Source organism: Atractosteus spatula, chromosome 10, assembly GCF_055471065.1.
Source record: "Atractosteus spatula isolate fAtrSpa1 chromosome 10, fAtrSpa1.hap1, whole genome shotgun sequence".
Taxonomy (NCBI): domain Eukaryota; kingdom Metazoa; phylum Chordata; class Actinopteri; order Semionotiformes; family Lepisosteidae; genus Atractosteus; species Atractosteus spatula.
The window spans coordinates 19792367-19815163 of record NC_142715.1 but is presented as its reverse complement, the minus strand read 5'-3'; the positions used below and the strand labels follow the sequence as shown (position 1 = coordinate 19815163).

The following is a 22797-nucleotide window of genomic DNA, read 5'->3' as shown; positions in this document are numbered from 1 at the left end:
CAGTATTCTGAGGGGCTCCGTGCAGAGCTCGAGACCCTCCGGCGCCGTCGTCCTGTGCTTCCAGGGCCCGAAGAACTTCAGTTTGCTCTTTCGGCGGTTGAGCTTCGACCCCGAGGCTCTGGAGTATTGCTCCATGACCTGCAGGGCCCTCCTCAACCCCCTGTCCGACCTCAGGAACAGCGTCGTGTCGTCGGCGTACTGGGAGATCTTCAGGGTTTCCCCCGCGCCTCCCGGTATCTCCAGGCCGTCGATGACAGGGTCCCGTCTCACCGCCTCTGCTAAGGGCTCTGTGAAGAGAACATAGAGAAGGGGTGAAAGGGGGCAGCCCTGTCGTACTCCGGATTTCCCCCAGGTTTCCGTTCACGTTCACTCTGCTGCCCACGTCAGAGTACAGAATCTGAATCCAGCGGCTGAAACTCTCTCCGAAACCGAAGCGTTCCAGCACCCTGAACAGATAGCTGTGGTTCACTCTGTCGAAGGCTTTCTCCTGGTCCAGGCTGACCACCATCATGGGCACGTTCCGGTCCTCGGCCCAGGCGATGGCGTCTCTGGTCAGCTGGAGGTTCCAGCTGACGGATCCCCCCTCCACCCCGCACGTCTGGTCGCTGTGGATGATGTGGGGGAGGGCGGTTCTCAGTCTGCCGGTCAGGAGCTTGGACAGGATCTTTACGTCCACGCAGAGCATCGTGATCGGCCTCCAGTTTTTGAGGTCGGCGGCGTCTCCTCCCTTGAAGAGCAGGGAGATGACGCCCTCCCTCATGGTGTCTCCGAGTTTCCCCCGGCGGAAGATCTCCTGCGCCACTTCCACCAGATCTGCCGCCAGGGTGTCCCAGAAGCAGGTGTAGAATTCCTTGGGGAGTCCGTCCGGCCCCGGCACCTTGCCATTCTCCATGGACAAGAGCGCCGCCATCAGCTCCTCGGCTGTAATCGGACCCTCCAAGTCCTCCGTCACCTCCTCCGGTACTCATGCCTTCAGCCCCTCCAGAAAAGCATCGCCTGCCTCCACCTCCGTCTGCTTTTCTGAAAAGAGCTCCTTGTAGAAAGCGGTGGCCGCTTCTACTTTGTCGCTCTCGTCCAGCACTTCCTCTCCATCTCCCCGTCTCAGGCTGTGGATCACCCTCTTTTTCTGGGCTCCTCGGACCTGATTGAAGAAATAGGAGGAACAGGTTTCATTATTCTCATAATGCTCCCTTTGTGCCTTGACCAGGAAAGCCTTGGCTTTCTCGGTGTGCAGTTTGCGGAGCCTCTCCTTCAGGTCCCGTGCCCGGGCTGAATTGAAGGCTCCTCCCCCATTAGCCGAGCTGTACTCCTCCTCGAGTTGCCTCTGGAGTCGTGCAGCTTCCTTCCTCTCCCTGGCCGCCTTCCGTCTGCAGTACGTCTGCGCCAGGGTTCGGGTCCTGTCCTTCACTGACTCCCACCATTCCACCACGGAGCTGTAGCCGTCCCTCAGGTCGACCCAGCTCGCGTAGTCTTTCCGGAACAGTGCCCTGAAGTCGTCTTCCTCCAGTATCTCCCGGTTCAGCTTCCAGTACCCACGACCGAATGCCGGCAGGCTGGTGTTAGCCACCACCGTCAAGCGCTCGTGGTCGGAATAGCACGCCGGGGACACCGTCGCCGACTCCAGGGAGCAGGTCGTGTGCAGGAAGATGTAGTCCAGGCGGCTGCACACTCCCCGGGAGTTCTTCCAGGTCGTTCCGGCGTCATTAGGGCGGCACCGTCTGAAGCCGTCTACCAGGGAGAACTGCTTGAGTAGCGACTCCAGCTCTGCCGAGCTAGCATCGCTCCCCTTCTCCCGGTCGACGTTGAAGTCCCCGCCGAGCACCACCTGTCTGTTGGTGGTGCAGCAGCTGGCCAGGTCAGCAAACACTTCCTTCCGGATAGAGGGTTCCGTCGGAGCATAGACGTTAATCGCTCTCAACTTCTGCCCCCTCCAGTCGATGTCTGCGACCAGGATCTGGCCCTGCACCACCGAGAAGGAGGAAACCAGCGCCATCTCTGGGTTTCCGAGGAGGATTCCCACTCCGGAAGAGTGGACCCCTCCTACGCTCCAGCATGATTCTCCCTTCGTCCATTCCCTGGTGAATGTCAGCTTGTCGCTTTCATCCTTCAGATGGACCTCCTGTAAGAAACAAACTGAGAAAGACTTTGAGGCCAGATCATGAAAGACTCCCCGTCTTTTCACTGGGTCTCTCAGCCCTCTCACGTTAGTTGTTAGGAAGGTTAGTTTCACAGTCATGATTAAACTAGTGAAAGTTAAACCTCCTCTCTGTACTTACAGTTGAAACTTGGGAGTCTACATCTGGGCACTGTTTAGCCTAGATGTAACTCCTCTCGTTCGGGTCCTGGGGGGAATATGCTGGGCTCCCTCCAGGTCTCGCTGGGGACTGAAATGTAAACATGCTGGACAGGTCCAGCCCTACCATCAGTCCGGGCTCCAGGGCGGCTTCGAATTAATCCTCGTCTTCCTCGAGGATACTCTCCGCCATCGCTTCGGGAAGACTCCTTTCTTCCCTTTTTCCGGGAGTTTCGGGAACCTCCAGTTTCTCCTGGGCCTCGGGGGAGGGGGGCTCCAATTCCTGGGCTGCCTCTTCCTGTTGTTGTTCCTGGGCCTCGGGGGAGGGGGTTTCCATTTCCTGAAGCGCCTCCTCCGGTTGTTCCTGGGCCTCAAGGGAAGAAAGTTCCATTTCCTCTAGGACGAGGAAACGGTTTTCCCTTACCACTCTCTTTTTCTGTCCTTCCGAAGGTGGATCCACCCTGGGTCTCTTCTCCCGCTTTCGTTTTCCCTTTTTGCTGGGAGTTATCCAGGGCCCTTCCTCCGGTCGGCCATCTTGTCCCTCTTCCTGGCGGCCATCTTGTGGCGCCGATGTGGCTGGGGGTGTGGCCTCGGCAGTTTCGGTTCTCAGCGGGGGAGGTGCAGGTTCTTTGTTCTCACCCCTCTCCCTTTGTCTGGAGACCGGTTTCTGCCTGCTGGCTTCCACCACCTGCGCAAACGAAGGTTTGCTTACCTTGCATTGGCGAAGGAGGTGTCCCTCGGCGCCGCATCCGTCGCACTTTTTGGCTGCCCGGCAGGTTTTTGCCAGGTGCCCGTCCTCGTTGCAGTTGTGACATCTGACGATGTCACATGTGTTTGCCTTGTGGCCGGACCGTCTGCACTTGCTGCAAAAATCCGGCATCCTGGGGTAGTGGAGGTACCCCCTGTCGGCTCCGATGTTGAAGCGAGCCGGGGGGTGCTGGAAACCGTCAACGCCCTCTGGGTCCTCCTTCAGGAGGACTCGGTACTGGCGTTTGCCGTACCAGACGCCTTCGTCCCTGACCTCTGTCGGTTTTCCCACCACGGTTACATACCTCCCTAGGTACGCTGTTACCCGTTCCGTTGGTACGTAGGGATTGTATGTGCAAACCGTGATGGTCCTCTGATTCGTCTTCCTCATAGGCTCCGGCCTGTAATCAGAAAAACCAGGTTGCTTACCTTTCTCCCTGATCAGTCTCGTTGCCTTTTCGTATGAGGCGTCCGTGGCCATGTATGCCTCCATGTATCTCTCTGCCTTGTTGTCCTGGAGGCAGTATAGATCTCCTGCCACCAACTGCAAGATCCCTCGCAGGAAGGTCATAAAGAATGACTTTGCAGTCGGCATCGGCTCCGTCTTCTTTGTCCAGTGGAACCGGATCAGTGTCCTCTTGTCTGCCATCTCTGAGGGAGAAAAAGGGAAAAAAAAGGAGGGAAAGAGAGAGAGCAAAAGGAGCAGCGAGGGAGCCCTGGCCTTTGTCCTTGTGGGCAAAGCCCAGCTAGGTGCAGGCGCAGGAGGAGAGAGAGAGAGGAGAGCGGAAAGTGCTTCCGGGTCTCAAGGAAGAAAGCAAGCCACGTGTACCTGCTCCCAGCCAAGAGGCCAAGGAGGCAGAGAGAGAGAGAGAGAGAGCGAGAGGGAGCTGATAGCGCTTCCGAGTCTCGAGGTGGAAAGCAAGCACCGCGGGCAGGCCACGTGTACCTGCTCCCAGCCAAGAGGCCAAGGAGGCAGAGAGAGCGAGAGAGAGAGGGAGCGGATAGCGCTTCCGAGTCTCGAGGTGGGAAGCAAGCACCGCGGGCAGGCCACGTGTACCTACTCCCAGCCAAGAGGCCAAGGAGGCAGAGAGAGAGGGATAGAGAGAGAGAGCGAGAGAGAGAGGGAGCGGATAGCGCTTCCGAGTCTCGAGGAAGAAAGCAGGCACCGCGGGCAGGCCACGTATACCTACTCCCAGCCAAGAGGCCAAGGAGGCGGAGCAAGAGAAAGGGGGAGGGGAGAGGAGAGGAGAGAGCAGAGAGAGAGAACGTTGCTGCCGGATCCCACCCAGCTCAGCTGCTGCTTGGCCTTAACCCCCTAGGCTCAACCTAGAGCGATACCAGCTCAAGCACTCTTCAGGATCTTCGATCGCCTTCTAGACCTTTGGAAAGACAAGAACTGCGGGCATGCCACTTGAACTTGATCTTAGCCAAAAGGCCGAGAAGCGATAACAGAGATAAGCCCTCGGTGGGCACTGCCCTGCCCCTTGTATTATGATCAAGGAACACACTTCACAGGGAAGGTGTGTCAGGCTGTGGCTGCGTTGTTAGGGGTGAGATGGACTGAGATCACCCTCAGTCTGCTGGAACAGTGGAATGAAGGAACAGATCTCTGAAAGATCGACTAGACATCAGACTGAAGGAACGCCATGGGATGCGGGCTGGATCAAACAGAACTGTGTAACAGAGCCTGTTTGATATCATCACAGGCCAATCAATGAAACTTCCTGGAGGGACGAATTTAGCTAATGGATTGTTGAATTTGCTAATTCTCTATTGTAGTATTGTAGGTTGCTAGGACTTAGCAAAGCACATCTATTATGAAGAAAAATATATATCATAATTATAATCCAGATGATTCGGGCATTGGTGCATGGCTACAGTCTGTGCTAGGAACATGGAGAGGGTCTCTGGTTCAATACATATTTGTGGGTCTGGTATTATTCGTTATGATCATATCGTTAATATCCTGTTTGAAAAACATGTGGACTAAAGCTGCTGCTTCTGTGCTAATTGTACGCCCTGAAGGGATCATGAAGGTCAAAAAATGATTTCATGGAAAAGGTTTGTTCATAATAAGATGTTTTGCAGGAACGGAACAAAGAGAAATTTTACAACTTCAGCTTCAGCTAGAATTGTTCTGCAAAACGTCACAGCTGAGGCAGGGGAACAATGTGTAGATTTTTCTAAGAGTTATTACCCAGTTGTTGACCAATCTGTTGACCAATGTTGACTAAAAAAGCCTAAGATTATGCTGGGCTCCAGCCCACAGGGATTTACCTGTGCTGTAAGAACTAATGAGTGAATAAGGAGACTGGATTCTGGTGAAAGACTTCAGGAAAAAGAAATGGTGTTCACTCAGGTGGAGGGGGCTGTACCAGGTGCTGCTGACCACTGCCACTGCTGTGAAGGTCACAGAAATGGTGCCCTGGATTCATGCTTCCCACTGTAAAAAGGTCACAAACGAACTGAGCAAAGCGCAGGAGTGATGTCTCCAGAAGGACAGATGGGGATAACCTGCTTGGGACTGATGTGCACAGCCTTTTTCCTTTTTATGTAGAAGCCTGTCACCACCCCAAAAGAGGAAGAATCTAAACACGAAGCCTCTTTGTATACAAACTGGCTGAATGAAACTGATAATGAGGGGGATATGAGTAATTTGTGGTATAAATTTATAAATCATACTGTAAAGTTAAAGAAATTTAATGCATCTTGTTATATATGTGCTTTAATGCCTCATTCTACAGCCTCACCCATGCGACTTTTTATGAAATGTACTCTTTTATTAATATCACGTTAGAAGGCTTAGACGCTATCAAACAAGAATTAAGGGGAGTTAGATTAATGGCACTTCAGAACAGGTTCGTGCTGGACCTTCAAAATGCAGCATCTGGAGGAGTCTATGCTTTAGTAGGAGACTCCTGTTGTACATATATTCCAGCTAATGACGATGATTACGGAAATCTTACGCTCGCTATTCAGCATTTGAAAGAACTAAAAGACAAGGTGAATAAAGAGAGAGGCAGAAAAGATACACCGGCTTTTCTCTCCTGGTTAGAATCACTGTTTGGGCCAGGGGGAATGTTTTTCTTTTAAGTTACTAACACCGATTATAGGGGCTGTGATACTTGTCTTCCTGTTTTTATGTTGCTGTATGACATGTATTATTTCAATGCTTCGAAATATGGAAATATGGTACCTAGGGGGATAAACTGTTCATCCTTCCAGTCTGGAGAATTGGCAGCTGTCTGACGTCAGTAAGTGATCCTTAAAAAATTAATAGTTCCATGACAGTGTGCATCACCAGAAAATCAATTTCAATGCATTAAAACTCTTGTTATCCTTCTGATCATTGAAGTGTCGTTGCCCCAGCACTGTACACTCTTACTTTTGACGCCTGTCTGAAGTTGGATCCATTTCTAAGAATGGTGACTCACATATCCTCATGCTCAACTTTGGCTCAACCACACAAACTATGAAGTTAATCATCTGCTTTTGCTCCAAGATTTATGTTACTAGGCTCTCTCCTGGGGATCCTCGTGTTCAAACATTGCCCTTATTGTGGATGATCCATGACAGAATTCAGGGAATTCAGAATTCTGATACCTCAGCTCAGATTCTGACTGGGCAGACTGTCATTGCCTGGTGTGAATGTGTGCATATCTGTTTTTGTGCATGTTCTGTGGCCTGTTGTACAGTACATCACAAATGAAAGGGAAATGGAAAACTAAAATAAGACTCAAGTGTTTTATCTTTCATTAACAGTGTTTCATTAGTATCTGTGCTAGATCCTGTCATCCACTGCTTACCACGACAGGCTCTAGCACAGGATAGCAGCTAATACATTTAACAATCTCACTGCACAATGTTGTATATTCAAGGGCTGATCTTCTGTACTTTTTCTTTCACTTTTCATTTCCTAGAAACTCAGTGCTGCCAGGAATAATCTGAGAACAAAATCAATCTGAGTGAAAATCTAAGCAGAAGAAGATTGTTTTACAGAGTCAACAAGGTCTAATTCAAGGTCATCAGCACTAACAACATTCTCTCTGGAGACAGGCGATAAGAAAATTGAAAGTGTGTATTGTTACACAACAGCAGAGACAATGAGTTATGCTATCATGAGAGTGGTGATGGATTTTTTTCATTGCTTAGTTTTGCAGGTTCTGTACATTTGAACATTCAAAGTGACTAAAGTAAAGGAGTTTTCCCTTTTTACCACATAATTCCCAAAGATCAACACTAATAGAAAGCCTAATTCCAGCCAAGATTCAATTACTGTCTCTCAGGCATCCCAGCAGTGGATTTCATGACTTCAGACAGCCATCTTTATCAGTGGAGAACTCAATGCTCTGAGGTTTACTGGCAGAGTCTCACACTGGGTAATATGTTGGTAAATAATGTCCTATGGAATTCTACTATTGATAAATTCTACTATGGAACTGCGATGTGTCCTGAAAAAATCTTCTATGATAGTGGTACAGTCCATCACACCCCACCTACAGCCTTTAAAAGAGAAAAAAAAACTGACAACAACAAAGTAAGTCTGTGGTGTAATCAACTAGGTCTTGCAAACATACTTAACCTCTTCCAGCTACCAACATTACAAATGCTGTTTACACATTAGATGGTTATTTTTTGGCTTCTGATATTATGGTGGAAAAAGAGCCCTGGAATCTTTGTAGAAGGACAAAAGACGGAAAGAACGGGCAGTGTAACCATGGCGAAGAGAAGGGAAATATTGGAGAGAGCTTTTTTCATACACTTTTTATCATTGTTTTTCCAGCCCAACAATGATCAACAAATATGGGCAGGCGTCCTGTGCCAAATCCAATCTACCTTTCTTCCAAGCATACAGGAATGTCAGTGAATTAAATATTGACATATGAAAATACCCAAAAATATGCAATCACACATATGCAGTTTGAGCAAACATAAGACAATAACCAAGTACCACAAACTACCAGGCATCATTAGCAGTTCAGGTGGGGAGCTGTGTCAGCATGCGTAGGCTGCAAAGGAACAAGTAATAGGTCTATTCTATGCTTAAAAGAGAAGAAAGAAAACACAACATTTCAGCCGTGGAGCCCTCACACCTGAAGAAGGCTCCACGGCCGAAACGTTGTGTTTTCTTTCTTCTCTTTTCATCTAGTGTCATTAGCCAGTTCCTGTCAAAATAAAATAGAAATGGATAACATTCTAGAGAGAGTTTGAAATACCAAGGTACAATTTAAACCATATTTCTTCCACTACAACCACAATATTTTGGAGAGATCGCTGAGCCTAACTGTTCTGGCATGTCCGTTAGCCTCCGTCCTGCTTCAGCAATGAATGCAACGGGGCACATTCTGAGGGAGATGCGGTCAATCAGGTTGCAGGAAAACCACGCTATGCTTTTTTTTGAGATCCTGAAAAGGACAGAGGGGCCATGTATATGTGTGCAGCTGGATATGTAATTGCAGGTGGCGTAGCAAATTCTGCTGAAGCCCCACTGCCTGGTGTGGACGGTAGCTGTGCATGTTGCAGCAGAATTGTGCATGTGAGATCAAGGGGGCATGTCATGTGTTTTAGCACTTCACTCCCTTCCGGAAGCACGTGATTCCCTGAGTCCAAAAAATTTGTAAGTTCTTTGGATGACCTGTGGACCGATCTTTCACGATGAAGAATTCCTTAAGAAGAATAGATCTCGGCCCACCATCCCAATGCCTCCATCTCAAAACAGCAACCTCCCACTGCCCTTAGTCTGCAAGGCAGTCCTTGCAAGTGCGATGATGACGCCGGGACCTTCGTTGCCTATTGTACGAGCTGAACTTTTGTGCTCATCAATTCAACGTTCTTTCCATCAACTCATCTTGTCTTTTGACGCTTCGTGTTTTGTGCTCCTTTGACTATCGGCATATCGGGTGACTGCAAACACTGAAGTTCTTGCTTACGGAGTGTGGTACTCTACTGTCATGTTGACGCCGAGTGAATCTTTCTTTGGCAACATGGGCAGGCTGACAGCAGCGCGAGCGAAAGTAATGGCAAATTTCTTGACTTATTTCTGAATGTGAATGTTCTTTAGAAAAGGGATGCGGCGTTGCTTCTCCCCCGTGTAAAGGTCACGCATTCCAGACGTGGTTATGAGCGAACAGTTGCCGCAAGTGTTTGAAAAGAGCAAGAGAGGAAGCAGCCCTGCCCCATGTGAGGATCAAACTCAGGACCTTCAGATGATGAGACTGACGCGCTACCAACTACGCCAACGAGGCCAGCTGCAGTACACAGCCGGAAAGTTTGCCTCATATGGATTTCAGTCGCCCGTTCCCTAATCTTTAGACGCCCTCTGCTGGATGTTGCATTTGCCTTTTGATCTCACCGATACTTTTTTGGTCTGTTTCTGTTGCGTCTTTCAGATCTCACCTAGCACAAGTCTCTCTGGCTGAAGTGGCCTCTCTGCTTCAGCATCGTGCCCTCACTCAGCCATTAAAAACGTCACTTGGACTTCTGACATGCTGACATGAAATGTCAAGAGAGAGTGGCGGAGACGCTTAAGGCAGAGAGAAGATGAAGAGGGGGCGTGGCTGCGAAATGATTGACAGCTGCATGACGCTCTCCACGCAAGGCGTGACCACAGGCTAAAGGACACCTTTCGGCACATCAAGCTCTAAGCACACACCTGGAGGACGTGGGAAATGATCCAGCTACCTCTCGCATGCAAAGCGAGCGCTGTACCATGCAAGCTAAACCCCCTCGCAGGGGTTATGCCTCGGTGTTGCCTAGTGCCGCTTGTTCCCCTCTTACCGGGTGCAGTTCACTGCCCTTCGTCTGCAAGGCAGTCGTGTAATTGCGGCTTTCTTGACTTATTGATGAAGGTCTGACTGGACGAGCGAATGACGCCTCTCCCCCATCCTCAAGCTCGCTGACAGAATAAAATGGAAAGTGCTGGCGTGGCTCATTGGTTTAGGGGTATGATTCTCGCTTAGGGTGCGGGAGGTTCTGGGTTCAACTCCCGGATGAGCCCTTGTGTGCTCTTTTTGTCCTCGTCCACAAGACTGGGAACTGATATCCACATCACCTTACAGCATCTGCTTATGGCAAACGATGGAATGTGACTAATGACTGAACGAGCCTGGTGAATACTCATCACGTGGCACAATGAGAGCGTGCAGTCAGCTGTCCAAGGCAGCAACCTCATTGCTCGTTCAAAAGAACACGTACTGAAAACTCATCACCACTATGTCGTAAATGAGCACCGCGATCGCTTGTTGTCATGCGTCCTTACTTGGGAAATGCAGAAGCAAAAACTGCCCTCTCTCAGCCACCGAAACGTGTGCGGCTCGCCTTGCACTCTCTGCGCCTCGCATATTTATGGAGCTGTCTGCTCTTCTTTCTGTTGAAGTACGCAAGTTACGGGGCGTACTGCAGACTATGATGTGCTCACTGACAGCTTTCAAGATTTGAAAACTATGAGCTTGATGGCTCAAGTCGAATGAATGTGGTTGTTACGCAATTGATGATCAAACGCACGTATTCTAACGATTCGTGAGAGTATGTTCTAAAGGTCCCTGGCTCGATCCCGGGTTTCGGCATTTTGTTTCATCGCTCCCTTTGTTCCTCTCTCCAGCACCCCCTGCCTAAAATGACGCGTCCCTTTCTCAGCCCGAAACGCAAGCGATACACCAGCAACAAACCCTACAGGTTTCCGTAGTGTAGTGGTTATCACGTGCGCCTAACATGCGAAAGGTCCCAGCTTCGAGACCGGGTGAAAACAGCCTCTTCTTGCACGCTCCTGGACTTCATAGAGGTCTTGAACCACTAGTCATTTGTTCCCAATGTATTTCCGGTGCCTTCATGCACTCTTGTACCAAACGCACGTTCCTTCTGTACGCGGAGCCGATCATTTGCAATCGGGCTGTGCCGACAGACCAGGACGAGCTCTGTCGGCTCAAAAGCAGCGCAGGACCTGCAAGAACAACAGAAAGATTAGCATCCAGCGGGGGCTTCTTAGTGAGCCCAAGATCTCATCAAGAATCGGCTCCAGCAACAGGGCTGGGCGCATTGTTCCATTCTCCGACCACTCTCGGTGTAAACAAGTCCCTCCTGGTCTCTGCTTGAATTGCACTTTCCTGCGTTTGCTTTGGTGTAACTGGCTTCCCCTGCATGGGCGAATGTGAAGAAGATCCTTAGTAAGTCATTGAAGAAACCCGAGAAGAGGTTGGAGTGGCCTCTGTCGTTCATCAACGATCCAGTCAGGCAGTACTCCTCTGTAAAGCGCCGTTCGTTCACATCGATTGGCTTTTTTTTGCCTTCATTCGTGCAAGTAGTAAAAGCAGACGCCCCTATTCTGCCGTGACCCGGATTCGAACCAGGGTTGTTGCGGCCGCAACGCAAAGTACTGACCACTATACGATCACGGCGAGTTACCGATACACACGTGGCAGGGCGGAAAAAACTGTGCTCTCTTCGTGTGACATAATTCGGAAAAGTCCTGACGTTGCATTTCAACTGAGTCCCAGTATACATCGACCCTTCAACACTCTGAGTGACAACTCTCTTGCGTGTTTTCTCATATTTATGTAGTTTGCTTGCATGATGCCCGGAACAGCGGGGGTGTGCGCTCCCATATGGTCTAGTGGTTAGGATTCCTGGTTTTCACCCAGGCGGCCCGGGTTCGACTCCCGGTATGGGAATGTGTCAGTTTTGCCTCCTGCTTTCCAAAAGATCAGCACCGTGTACGAAGGAGCCGCATTAAAACTACTCGAACGTGCGAGAAGAGGGGGCGCTTGTTTCCAGCCGAAACTTCTCGCGTGTGAGACGAGCTGATCATCGCTGCAGGAGGTGGGAGGGTTACTCTGGTAGACAGGGCTGACCTTCGGCAATAGGATTTATACTCTCCAAGATTATATTTGCACTTTCTGGAGAGGCGATTTTCTCCACTTCAGTAGCCTGATTTCGTCGATTGCGTGGAGAGGGCTGTAGAATGTGGCACCGCCTTTCCTGCTCCGTCCATGACAGGCGTGCTGGTCTCTGGAGAGAGAGCACGGTCCATCAGCGCACTCCAATAAAGGCACTGGAAGCAGCTGAATCGCATTGGCGAAGCTCAGCACTGGGCCGCTGAGCACATCTTACCACTGTTTCCGTAGTGTAGTGATAATCACGTTCGCCTCACACGCGAAAGGTCCCCGGTTTGAAACCGGGTGGAAACAGACTTCTTTTGTCGCCACGCACAAAAGGGGATTGGGGATTCGCCTAGCGCTGTGATCGAACAGACCCACTCACCTCTTAGTGTGGCGGGATCTGCACAGTGCATGTCGCAGCGCATCCTGCTTTCACTTCAATGCGCGTCCTGATGTACCCCGGTCTCCCGCATGACAGGTGGGGACAGGTGACAGGTCCGCGTGACAGGTCCTATACTAACGAGGAAGACATCGCTCTCTCCGACCCCCGGCATCGTGTCCCGACCCATCGTGCTGGAAGCCGACGCGTGCTGTGATTCCTTTACGGAGCAGAAATGACAACCGAGGAGCCGAGAGATCATTTCAGCATTTCGCGTCTGAACGGAAAACACAAACGACCAACTCGGAATGACTTGCCTTTGACGCTTATCAAAGCGTTCTTTGTGCATCGAACAGACCCACTCACCTCTTAGTGTGGCGGGATCTGCACAGTGCATGTCGCAGCGCTCCCTGCTTTCACTTCAATGTGCTTCCTGATGTCGAGTCGTGTGCCGTGCGGAGGCTCTGAAAGCGAGAGCAATGAAAAGGTGCACGACGCTGTGAAAGAAAACAGAGAAGTGAAAGGCAGTCCTTTCTCTAAGGAGGTAAAAGAAAAGCTACTCCCCATCGGGGAATCGAACCCCGGTCTCCCACGTGACAGGCGGGGATACTTGCCACTATACTAACAAGGAAGACATCACGCTCTTCGACCCCCGGCATCGTGTCCCGACCCAGCGTGCTGGAAGGCGACGCGTGCTGTGATTCCTTTACGGAGCAGAAATGACAACCGAGGAGCCGAGAGATCATTTCAGCATTTCGCGTCTGAACGGAAAACACAAACGACCAACTCGGAATGACTTGCTTCGGACGCTTTTCAAAGCGTTCTTTGTGCACGACGACTGCGCCGCCTAGCAGATACAAATGGGTTGTACAACTTTGAAGTAGCAAATGGAAGAGGGCTAAGCCTCCTCTCTTTTAGCCCAGGTTCGATCTGTCTCCCAGAATCACCAGGGCGCACACACACACACACCCGTGCCGTTGAAGTGCTCTGCTTCATTTCTAAGGGCAACTCAACATTCACTCCTACCCCGAGAACAGAAAAGACAGCATCCGCAGCAACAACAGCTCAGGTCTCTGCACAGGAGCTAAGCTGCCCCCATCTCCTCTGCTCTGCGGCTCCTGCGGAGCGGAGTCCTGCCTGGAGCCGTGTTTGCAGGCGGCGGCTCCCCGCGCTCTGTCTGTGCGTCGTGTCCAAGAACTCCTGGGAGGAAGAGAGAGCCCTCCCACTCGGGGGCTTTTCCACGGTCTGTGTGAGGAGGGGCGGGTGTGTCCAGTAGCTTATCGAGCGGAAGCCTGGGGCGGCGGAGAGCTGTGATCGTGCAGACCTTGAGGTGTCACCTCTTTGTCTGCTTTCCCGCCCCCCCTCCGCCCAAGCTCTGCTCCAAAGTAGCCCGGCAACCCCTCACACCTGCACGTGTCACAACCTAAGGTGTGGTCATGAGACACCCATGGGGTGTTGTTCTGTTCTTGCTAATTGTTTCCTGCCCATCGCAGGCAGGAGTCCATGCGAGGAAGATGCGCTGGACAGAGCTCAGAGGGCGCAGCTGGGTGGCTTTCCTTCTGAGTGACGTTCCTGCAACACTCTCCCGCTCCTCTTGGTGCGCTCATGCCACAACACAGGAAGGCTGGAGCAGGTGGCTGTGTGCTCTGTGCACTGCTGAAATAGCTCAGCTGGGAGAGTGTTAGACTGAAGATCTAAAGGTCCCTGGTTCGGGTTTCAGCATTTTGTTTCATCGCGCCCTTTGTTCCTCTCTCCAGCGCCCCCTGCCTAAAGTGACGCTTCCCTTTCTCAGCCCGAAACGCAAGCGAGACACCAGCAGCGGTCCCTGCAGGTTTCCGTAGTGTAGCGGCTATCACGTTCGCTTGACACGCGAAAAGTCCCTGGTTCGAGACCGGGCGGAAACAGCCTCGTTGTGCACACTCCTGTACTTCACAGAGGTATTGAGCGACCGGTCATTTGTTCCCAATGTATTTCTGGTGCCTTCATGCACTCTCGTACCAAACGCACGTTCCTTCTGTACGCGGAGCCGATCATTTGCAATCGGGCTGTGCCGACAGACCAGGACGAGCTCTGTCGGCTCAAAAGCAGCGCAGGACCTGCAAGAACAACAGAAAGATTAGCATCCAGTGGGGGCTTCTTAGTGAGCCCAAGATCTCATCAAGAATCGGCTCCAGCAACAGGGCTGGGCGCATTGTTCCATTCTCTGACCACTCTCGGTGTTAACAAGTCCCTCCTGGTCTCTGCTTGAATTGCACTTTCCTGCGTTTGCTTTGGTGTAACTGGCTTCCCCTGCATGGGCGAATGTGAAGAAGATCCTTAGTAAGTCATTGAAGAAACCCGAGAAGAGGTCGGAGTGGCCTCTGTCGTTCATCAACGATCCAGTCAGGCAGTACTCCTCTGTAAAGCGCCGTTCGTTCACATCAATTGGCTGTTTTTTGCCTTCATTCGTGCAAGTAGTAAAAGCAGACGCCCCTTTAGGGAGCCTGTCAGCACCCGGAGTTTTCCCCTTCTGTAAGCTCTCCATAGCCTCTCAGCTCTTCTACTGTCAAATCCCCTTCAAGTACTTCCCTATCTTCTTCAATCAAAACGTTTTCTAGCTTTGAGGTAAAAAAATGAATTTCTTCATCCTTTACCTCTGTAGAGCTGTTCAGTCTTGAGTAGAAGTGTCACGCCCTCTGCAGCCAGAGGGCGGTCCTTCTCTGTCCTGTCCCTAGTTTCTGGTCTGCTGTCCTTCCTGTCCCTCTCTTTCCCTTGGGCTAAATATTTCCGGGTCTTGCACTCTGTCCTCGCTCAGCACTGACGTTCGGATGTCCTGAGACCCGCCTAACACCAGGGCACCCCACGTCCGCTCCCTGAGGGCACAGGTTTCTATACGGCATTCCTGAACTCTTTGCACTAATGAGCCCGGGCCTTTTTCCCGTCTCGCCGCTACGCATATGGGTCTTTTTCCGCCCTCCTGCTCCCCATGGTTAGTCCTCTTGGACGTCCGTGACAAGAAGGCCTCGATGCAGGAGAGGATAGCACTCAGCTCTGTACTCTCTCTTCCCTCCTCATCAACTACACTTTCCATGACAGACTTGGAGCCTACCACTTTCCTGAAAAAGAAGCGAGTACACTTCTCATTTTCTTCCAAGAACTGCACTCAGCTTTTAACAGCACTCCTCGACTACTTTCTTCCGCTATGCTCCGGACATCCTTTTTTAAAAGGCTGATATCCTCGAGCACATCGAAGCCACTGTCTCGTGTAGAGACGCTGCAGCTGCCTCTGTTTCCTGGCTAGCACTCCTCTCCGTCTGGCAGCAGCCTTCCTTCCCTCAGCAATGAAAAAGGCCTTTGTCCTCACCTTCACCTCCTCCCACCACTCTCCTACTGACCTGTACAGACACTGCAAGGACAGCCACTGTGATAGTTTCTCCTTGTAGCGGGATACTACCCCCTTGTTCTCTAGCAGCTTTGTGTTGAGTTTCCAGAAGCCTGGGCCAAAGACAGTCCCGCCCTGGAGTTCCACTCTACACCCTAAAGCCTGATGATCTGAGAAGAAGACAGGCTGAAGAGTGACCCCAACAACTTTCACTCTCTCTGAGACAAAGCAATAGTCAATTCTGGAGCTGCTATTCCTCCCTGACCATGTATATCCTGCTGTTGTGGGATATATACATCTATATGTGTCTGAGAGTTTAAAGTCTTGAACTAAGTTTTGCAGGGCCAGTGAGCTGGAATCCAATTTTATCGGAGAGCTAGACTGCCTATCTGTGTGCTCTAAGATACAATTAAAATCCCCTCCCACTATCATGTCTGTGCTACATAACAATAGGGGAGAGAGTGCTTTGAGTAGCTCCACCCTTCCTCCCACGTCAGTAGGACAATACACATTGATTAGACGCAGGTTAACGGTCCCCCATTCGACATCCACACACAGCAACCTGCCATCTATGACCCTCTGAATACTTTTCAATTTGAATGCCCATCCTTTGAAAAGAATGGCCACGCCAGAGATTCTGTTGTTATTGTCCCCTGACCAATCAGAAGGCCCTTTATCCCACCTATCTTCAAAGCTTTTATACCTCTCTTGATTGACTTCTTTTTCTTTTTCTTCTTACCAATTTCCTGCCAGCCATCCTCTGAATGAGCCTTCATCAGGGTGGCAGCAGTAAAAGCGTTCAAGGAGTCCATTTCAAGGAAGGGGGTAGAGGGAGGGGTGGAGGGGTTCCAGCTGTCCCCATCACCATGCTCTCCTTCCTCCTCGCTCGGGGAGAAAACAGAGTCATTTTTCCTTTTCCTCAAGTCCAGCTCCTGGGAGCACTGAGGGGAAAGGGGTGCAGCCGATGCACCAGTCTCCTCTTCCCCCTCACCCACCAGCTGCTGCAGATCCTCCGTGATGGACTGGATGGAGGAGAAGAGGACATCTGTAGCACTTGCAGAGTCTGAGAAAAGCAGCTCCGCTGAATCCTGGGTATCCTCGCTGGACCCGCTCCACCGGGGGGCCTCACACTGGCCCTCGTTCTGAGGAGCAGGAGTGGGGGAGGGGTCCTCGCTGTTCTCGGGGGTTTTCAAACCCTCGTGCTTGTCTGGTGCAGTCCGCAGTTGTGGGGGCGTAGTGGATTTCTCTTCCACCGGCCCCGGAGCCACAGCAGGACTGATCCTGGCTGGAGGCTGAGAGTCTTTGTCCAACAAGGGTTCTTTGTTTGACTTGTTGTTTGCTTTGGCTTTTCGGGCCAGTTTGGCTGAAACAAGCACTGCCTCATCCTTTCTCATATTGAGTTTATTGGCGTAGGCGTGAGGGCAGTTCTTAAAAACGTGTCCTTCCGAGCCACATAAATTGCACTTTGGCAGCATTGAACAGTCAAAGGCTAAATGTCCCTGTTTGCCACAGGTCTTGCAGCATTTCACAGTGCAGGACGATGCCAGGTGTCCCACAGCACCACAGAACTGCTGAACACATGCTGAACTGCATGCGATCCATGAAGAGGTCATCCAAAAGCTCAAAACGCACAGCATTCTTGCGGGATCCAAAAGTTGCCATTTCGTAAACTGCAAAACAAACACTGCTTCCACAAAACAAGAAAACAATCCAACTACTCCACCTACAGAATGATCAAGGTATCACCCCTGCCAGGTAAGTATAAGTTGTATAAGGCCCTGCAAGCGGCCTGCACCCACAGCACAAAGCGCGCAGCCTAGGCCAGCTCCTCGCCCCGCACGCCACTGCCTCCTGCTGGGCCCACTCTTTCGCACACTCACACGCCACACTAACACTCAAAAGGGTGGGCAAAACGAGAAAACGAGCGCGCCGTTTCCTACACATCTGCAGTCGCCAATGCGCATTCGCAGCATGTCCCGGGACGCAATTCGGCCTCATTTGCATAACACCAGACCGGCAGATCGCTATGCAAGCTCACGTCGTGCGCCTGCCACGCACCGAACAAACACCGGAGCCTTTTCAGCAATTTCCAAAAAACGGGCCTGCTCGCCTGCCCACAAGGCTCCGTCTCTTACCCGCTCTCCAGAGCCTGCTGCCTTCTGTGCTGTTCTCTCGGCACCGCTGCAGCGCACACAACCCCTGCAGCGCGGGGAGAAAGTTTCCACGCTCCGCCGCAGGGAAGGCTCGCTCCGTGCGCAAACGTCCTTTCAATGCCAGTTCAACAAGTGCTCCGCATTAGCAGCGTCGGGGCTCCGGCGTGTCGCACCTCACCTCACCTCGCACAGCCCCCTCCTTGAATGTCTGGCGCTGGGCATGCCCCGCTCTCCTCCACCTTATCTTATTGCGTGTGACCACCGACAATGGCCACAATGCCGGGGAATGGCACCTGTAAAGTGTTAATTGGGGCACAGGAACAGCCTGTCTCGTCTCGGGGGCCGGCTTCAAAGACAATACAGCAAACACAGCGGGGCGGGGGAAATAGACGACACAACACATGCAGGTACATTCAGCTCCGGCGGGAACGAGTCCTTTGACGGTCTTTTCAAGTGCTGGGAGCCGAGTAATCCTTCGCTTGTATCGTTTCTCCCCGGTGACTAGATCTCACCCTGCGACTCTCGACTGGGCTCACCCACGGCAGCCCAGCAGGTGTGAGCCGGGAGATTCCCCCCGGAAAAGCTCAGGTTGCTGCCGCTCCTGCAAGAGGTGTGACTGGGACCAGTAGGGAGCGCTCACCCTGCGGTCTGTGTGGCTTTCTTATGCCCCAGCATCCTGATGGCGACACTCTGCTGCACAAACGGGCGCCGTCCTTCGGGGGAGGCGTAAAACCGAGGTCCCGACCCTCCTTGGCCATTAAGAAATCCCAGGGCGTCTCTCAAAAAAAGTCTCTCTGGTGTTAGTGTTCCCCTTTACCAATCAGTCGGGGTCTCCTCCCAATCCCCGTCTCATATGTAACAATCAATGACGAGGCCCCCCTGTCCCGCGATATTGTACTTGTCTCCTGGCCGCTGGCTGGCGCCGTGAGATTTAGTACTCGCGCAAGAGACCGGGGGCAGAGCGCGAACGCGGTCCCCCACCCCCCACAAAGTGCGTGCTCCAGGTTCCCTCTCGGGGCTCTGCAACACAGCGGAAAGGCAGCGGAAAGGAGCCTCTTGCTCTGACGCCGCAAGGCCACAAGAGGGCGGAGGCGCCGTGCGCCCGGCCGACGTGTTGGACTGGTGCGCTTTATGTGCTGAAATAAACACGCGACAGCCCAGAAATGTTTTGAGTGCTGTGCACTGGAGGTTTTTGTCTTGTGAAGACTTGCCTTATGCTCCTCCGAGCAGTTTGTTTGTTCTCCTCCAGTGCGGGACAAGCCAACACAAGGGAGCACATTCGCCAACATCCAGGTACGCAATGCGATTTGGAAAGAAGCTCCTTTCCAAAGAGTTGAACACGAACGATCCTTCAGTCCCGCTCGGGGGACACGGAGCCCCAGCCACACACAGCTTCAAGTAGCGAGTCAAACGCCATGGCTTTTGCTTGTGGCCACACCAACCTGAATGTGCCTGATCTCGTCTAAACTCAAAAGCTAAGCAGGGTTGGGCCTGGTTAGTACTTGGATGGGAGACCGCCTGGGAATACCAGGTGCTGCAAGCTTTTGCTCTCTCGGCCAGCAGGGGTCGCCGTTGGTACTGTAGGCTTTGGGAGGAAAACCTGGAGGATGGAAAGGTGATCTATAGCCTCATCTCTAGAGATGTTTTGTTGCTATGGCATGTGTGTGACCCATATAAAAAAAAACCCGTTTGTAAAACGAATATCGAAGCTGCCTCTAAATCTGCAAATGAAGATGAGTCGATAAACCACTTGTTTTTCGGATAACTATACATATATTCATTTATTACTGATTTCATTCATTGAGCACGGATACAATAGAGGTACAGCCATTCACTGTTTGACATGTCTGCACTGGTACAGAACCTAGCAATCAGAAAACGGGTGAAACTGTCTTGAGAATTAGCATACAGTACCGAGGCCCCCATGACCAAATAAAGGCTAACCTCGATAATCAGCCTAAATAATGCAGACTACAGCAAAACGACTGACTTTGAAAAGGGAATGAATGTCCGGAAGGAGTAGTGTAACCAGCTTGAAATGCTTCTCCGGACCTCTAACTAAAAGAAACTGGGAACCAGCAGTGGCATCGACTCCTTTCGAACTGGGATCCTATCGCAGCTCGTGGTGTCGGAACTCTTCCGTATCTGATATTGGACCAAGCACATCAGGGGAGAGCGCGAACGCAGTCCCCCACTACCAGAAATTATGCAGTCGAGATTCCCACATTTGGGGAATTCGCAGGGGTCAGCACAGCCGGAGTGCAATGGCCGAGCCTCGCCCTGGGTGAATCGATTTTTTAAGAACTTTATTTTCTTTTCACAAAAAAATACAGGACATCACAAATTAGAAAGCTTTACATTAATATACATACTTAAAACAGTATATATAATCACATCTCATTAAATTTTGACACGGTACCAGTTACATAGCAACAATTTATTTTTTTCTGGTGCAAATCACATTCTTTACTTAAACATGATAATGTTTTTCACAGTTTCTTGAGATATTGACCTATGCTCTCTATTTCCCACAGATTTTCTGCTTCCTCCCTCCCTTCTCTCCACAGATCTCTGAGGTAATAGTTCTCTCGGGTGATGAACAGGGCCAGGCTACCTGCTGCCTTGACTGGGACCTCGATGCCTTTTAACAGCCCCATGTTCCTCACTCTCCACAGGGCGTCTTTCCCACTGTTCACCACGGCCCAGATCCTGTCAAACACGTCAGGAGGAAGTTTGACAGGAGAGATGCCGTTGTAGCGGCAATGCTTGTTAATAAGACAGAATTAAGCGGTGGTATGCTGTCCTAAATGAGGCCCCATCTCACCCTCCATCTCTGTGGTGCAGCCACAGAGAAAGTATTCATGCAGGTTGATTTAAGATGTTTTCTTTTGATAATGGACAGCTCCCAGATGGGGATGCACTTAGCTAAGCCTGGCTATCATGATCAATGGTCATCCACTGGCGTCTATCTGTCTAGGGAGTGCCGAATGGACATCTGGACTGCATTCCTAAGTGTCAAGAGTAAGTGACTCATATCTCACCTTGACCAACCAATCAGGGACTGGCAGGGCATGGTAATACCACGTGGGTCTCTAATGCCCACCAAACTCTCAACCAATCAGCACACATCTATGTCTTGGTCAAAAAGGGAGCGCAAGCTCAGATCGGGGCTCTCCTTGGCCATTTTCGCGCATTCTCAGAGACAATCACGTGACAACTGCTGTTGTCTGCAAAGGGACTTGGACTTTGTTCTAAGCGTGAGGCCGAGGATCCCATACGTACTCAGAATTCTACCAACGTGAATGCTCCGCTTGATCAACGGCAGCCTACAGTTGGACCCTCGTCGACAACCTGAATAGCTTATTCAGAAGCAGCGCTGGACCGGGAACGAACCAGCTTTTTCCCAGGCAAAAGAGTGACTTGTGAGGACTCGCGGTCACACTTTGTGCATAGAGACTTTCTACTAGCCAGCCAGACTGCTGGTAGATCCCCTCGGAGCAACGACTGCCCTGCGCGCCGCAGTCAGATTCCTCCGCCCGTCCTACTCCGAGCTGCACCTTGACTGGTTGGCCAGTAGCCAGAGGACGCCGGGACAACGCCCATTGGACAACCGCTGGAACAGAGGCCGCAACAGAGCCTGTCAGCTGGTTTGGTGTTCGTGCCGGGAAATTCCAAATCCATACACAGTGGATAAGTAAACCCCATGTTCTACATTGCGTCTCGAGAATTCAATTGTACCTCAACACAAGTTGTTATCAATTTAATTCATGAGTAATGTATTTACTTCCGAGTTTAAAGTAACAGTGGGTAATAACACTGATTAGCGATTTGGTAACCGAACGATATATATTGACATATATTCTCTGTTGTGTATCTCTTTGTGTTTGCATCTCTTCGAGATTATATACCTTGTATATTGATAACCCTCACAGTAAGGTCTGCCGCTCGTATCCAGGCAGACTAGTACATGTTTGGTGCACAATTTATATTAATAAATGTATCTCGTGTATTGAACCCGTGTGTGTGCGTTGTTAGTTGTTCTGACGATTGATTTTCTAAAAGCCCAAACGAACAACCTCGTGATTGCTGCTACAATTAATAATTGTCTCAGTAAACCCATCAAACCTCTACAACCACAATACACCACCATAAACAATATTAATTTAGGAACATAAACATATAGTGTAAACTGTATATGGCTGGTATTGGTAGTTTAAACAAAAAATACACACCAGTATTCCACTTTCTTCCTAAACATTTTAAGCATCAAAGTCTTACATGTGGTAAGATTTTACCACGTTTCGGAAACGTTTTTACATGCTCCTTCTGACCATCTTAAGTTTATATACTTTGTGAAAAGTCATAATATATTAACATTTTCTGTGAATGTGCTCGTTATCGGAGTAAACAAAAGCATACTTTTAGAATTTGATTAATAGGGAATATAATATGGAATCACGTACCTAAAGAAATTAATAACGATATAATTATTTTTATGTGCTGTAGCTCAAATAGTAGTATAATACACTTTCTATGGATACATGTGCTTCTACGCAACGCAGAAGCACATCCACAAGTAACATTACCTAGCTAAGAGCGGACATTGGCTAGCCAATATGATAAATACAGTGGAAAAAAGCAATTGGGAAAATAAGACCTGCTGATCTGTTATACATACCAGGAAGAGAACAGAATATGATTTTTTCTGTTCGAAACGTGTGTTGTCTTTATGAAATTCATGTATTTTAAACGTTTAATTAAGAAGAAAAAAACTTACAGAAAGATACTAAGCTGATCACGAGATAGAAAGATCACCCGTTTTTCGCGCATAAAAAGTGGCTATTAACTGGGTGAACTGTTATTAACTGGAGTCAACTGGGTGAAAACACATAATATGAACATGAAACAAAACAAAAAATAAAAATAAGATACAATCTACAGACATTAAAACCGGTGTCATGGAAATATAACTATCAAGGAAGCCACAAGAG

The 22797-nt window shown here is 50.3% G+C and overlaps 5 non-coding genes and 1 pseudogene across 5 annotated transcripts; 3 read left to right on the top strand and 3 right to left on the bottom strand.

Annotated features, from left to right (window-relative positions):
* Positions 1-9212: 9212 nt before the first annotated feature.
* trnam-cau (transfer RNA methionine (anticodon CAU)) lies at positions 9213-9285 on the bottom strand. The gene has a single exon. It is a non-coding gene; the product is annotated as a tRNA-Met (tRNA).
* Positions 9286-11361: 2076 nt separating this feature from the next.
* Positions 11362-11433, bottom strand: trnar-gcg (transfer RNA arginine (anticodon GCG)). The gene has a single exon. It is a non-coding gene; the product is annotated as a tRNA-Arg (tRNA).
* Positions 11434-11634: 201 nt separating this feature from the next.
* Positions 11635-11706, top strand: trnae-uuc (transfer RNA glutamic acid (anticodon UUC)). Its single transcript has one exon. It is a non-coding gene; the product is annotated as a tRNA-Glu (tRNA).
* A 2417-nt stretch (positions 11707-14123) lies between these two features.
* On the top strand, positions 14124-14196 carry trnav-gac (transfer RNA valine (anticodon GAC)). The gene has a single exon. It is a non-coding gene; the product is annotated as a tRNA-Val (tRNA).
* Positions 14197-19230: 5034 nt separating this feature from the next.
* On the top strand, positions 19231-19349 carry LOC148825684 (5S ribosomal RNA; annotated as a pseudogene).
* Positions 19350-19972: 623 nt separating this feature from the next.
* On the bottom strand, positions 19973-20137 carry LOC148825683 (U1 spliceosomal RNA). Its single transcript, XR_016092127.1, has one exon. It is a non-coding gene; the product is annotated as a U1 spliceosomal RNA (small nuclear RNA).
* Positions 20138-22797: the final 2660 nt, after the last annotated feature.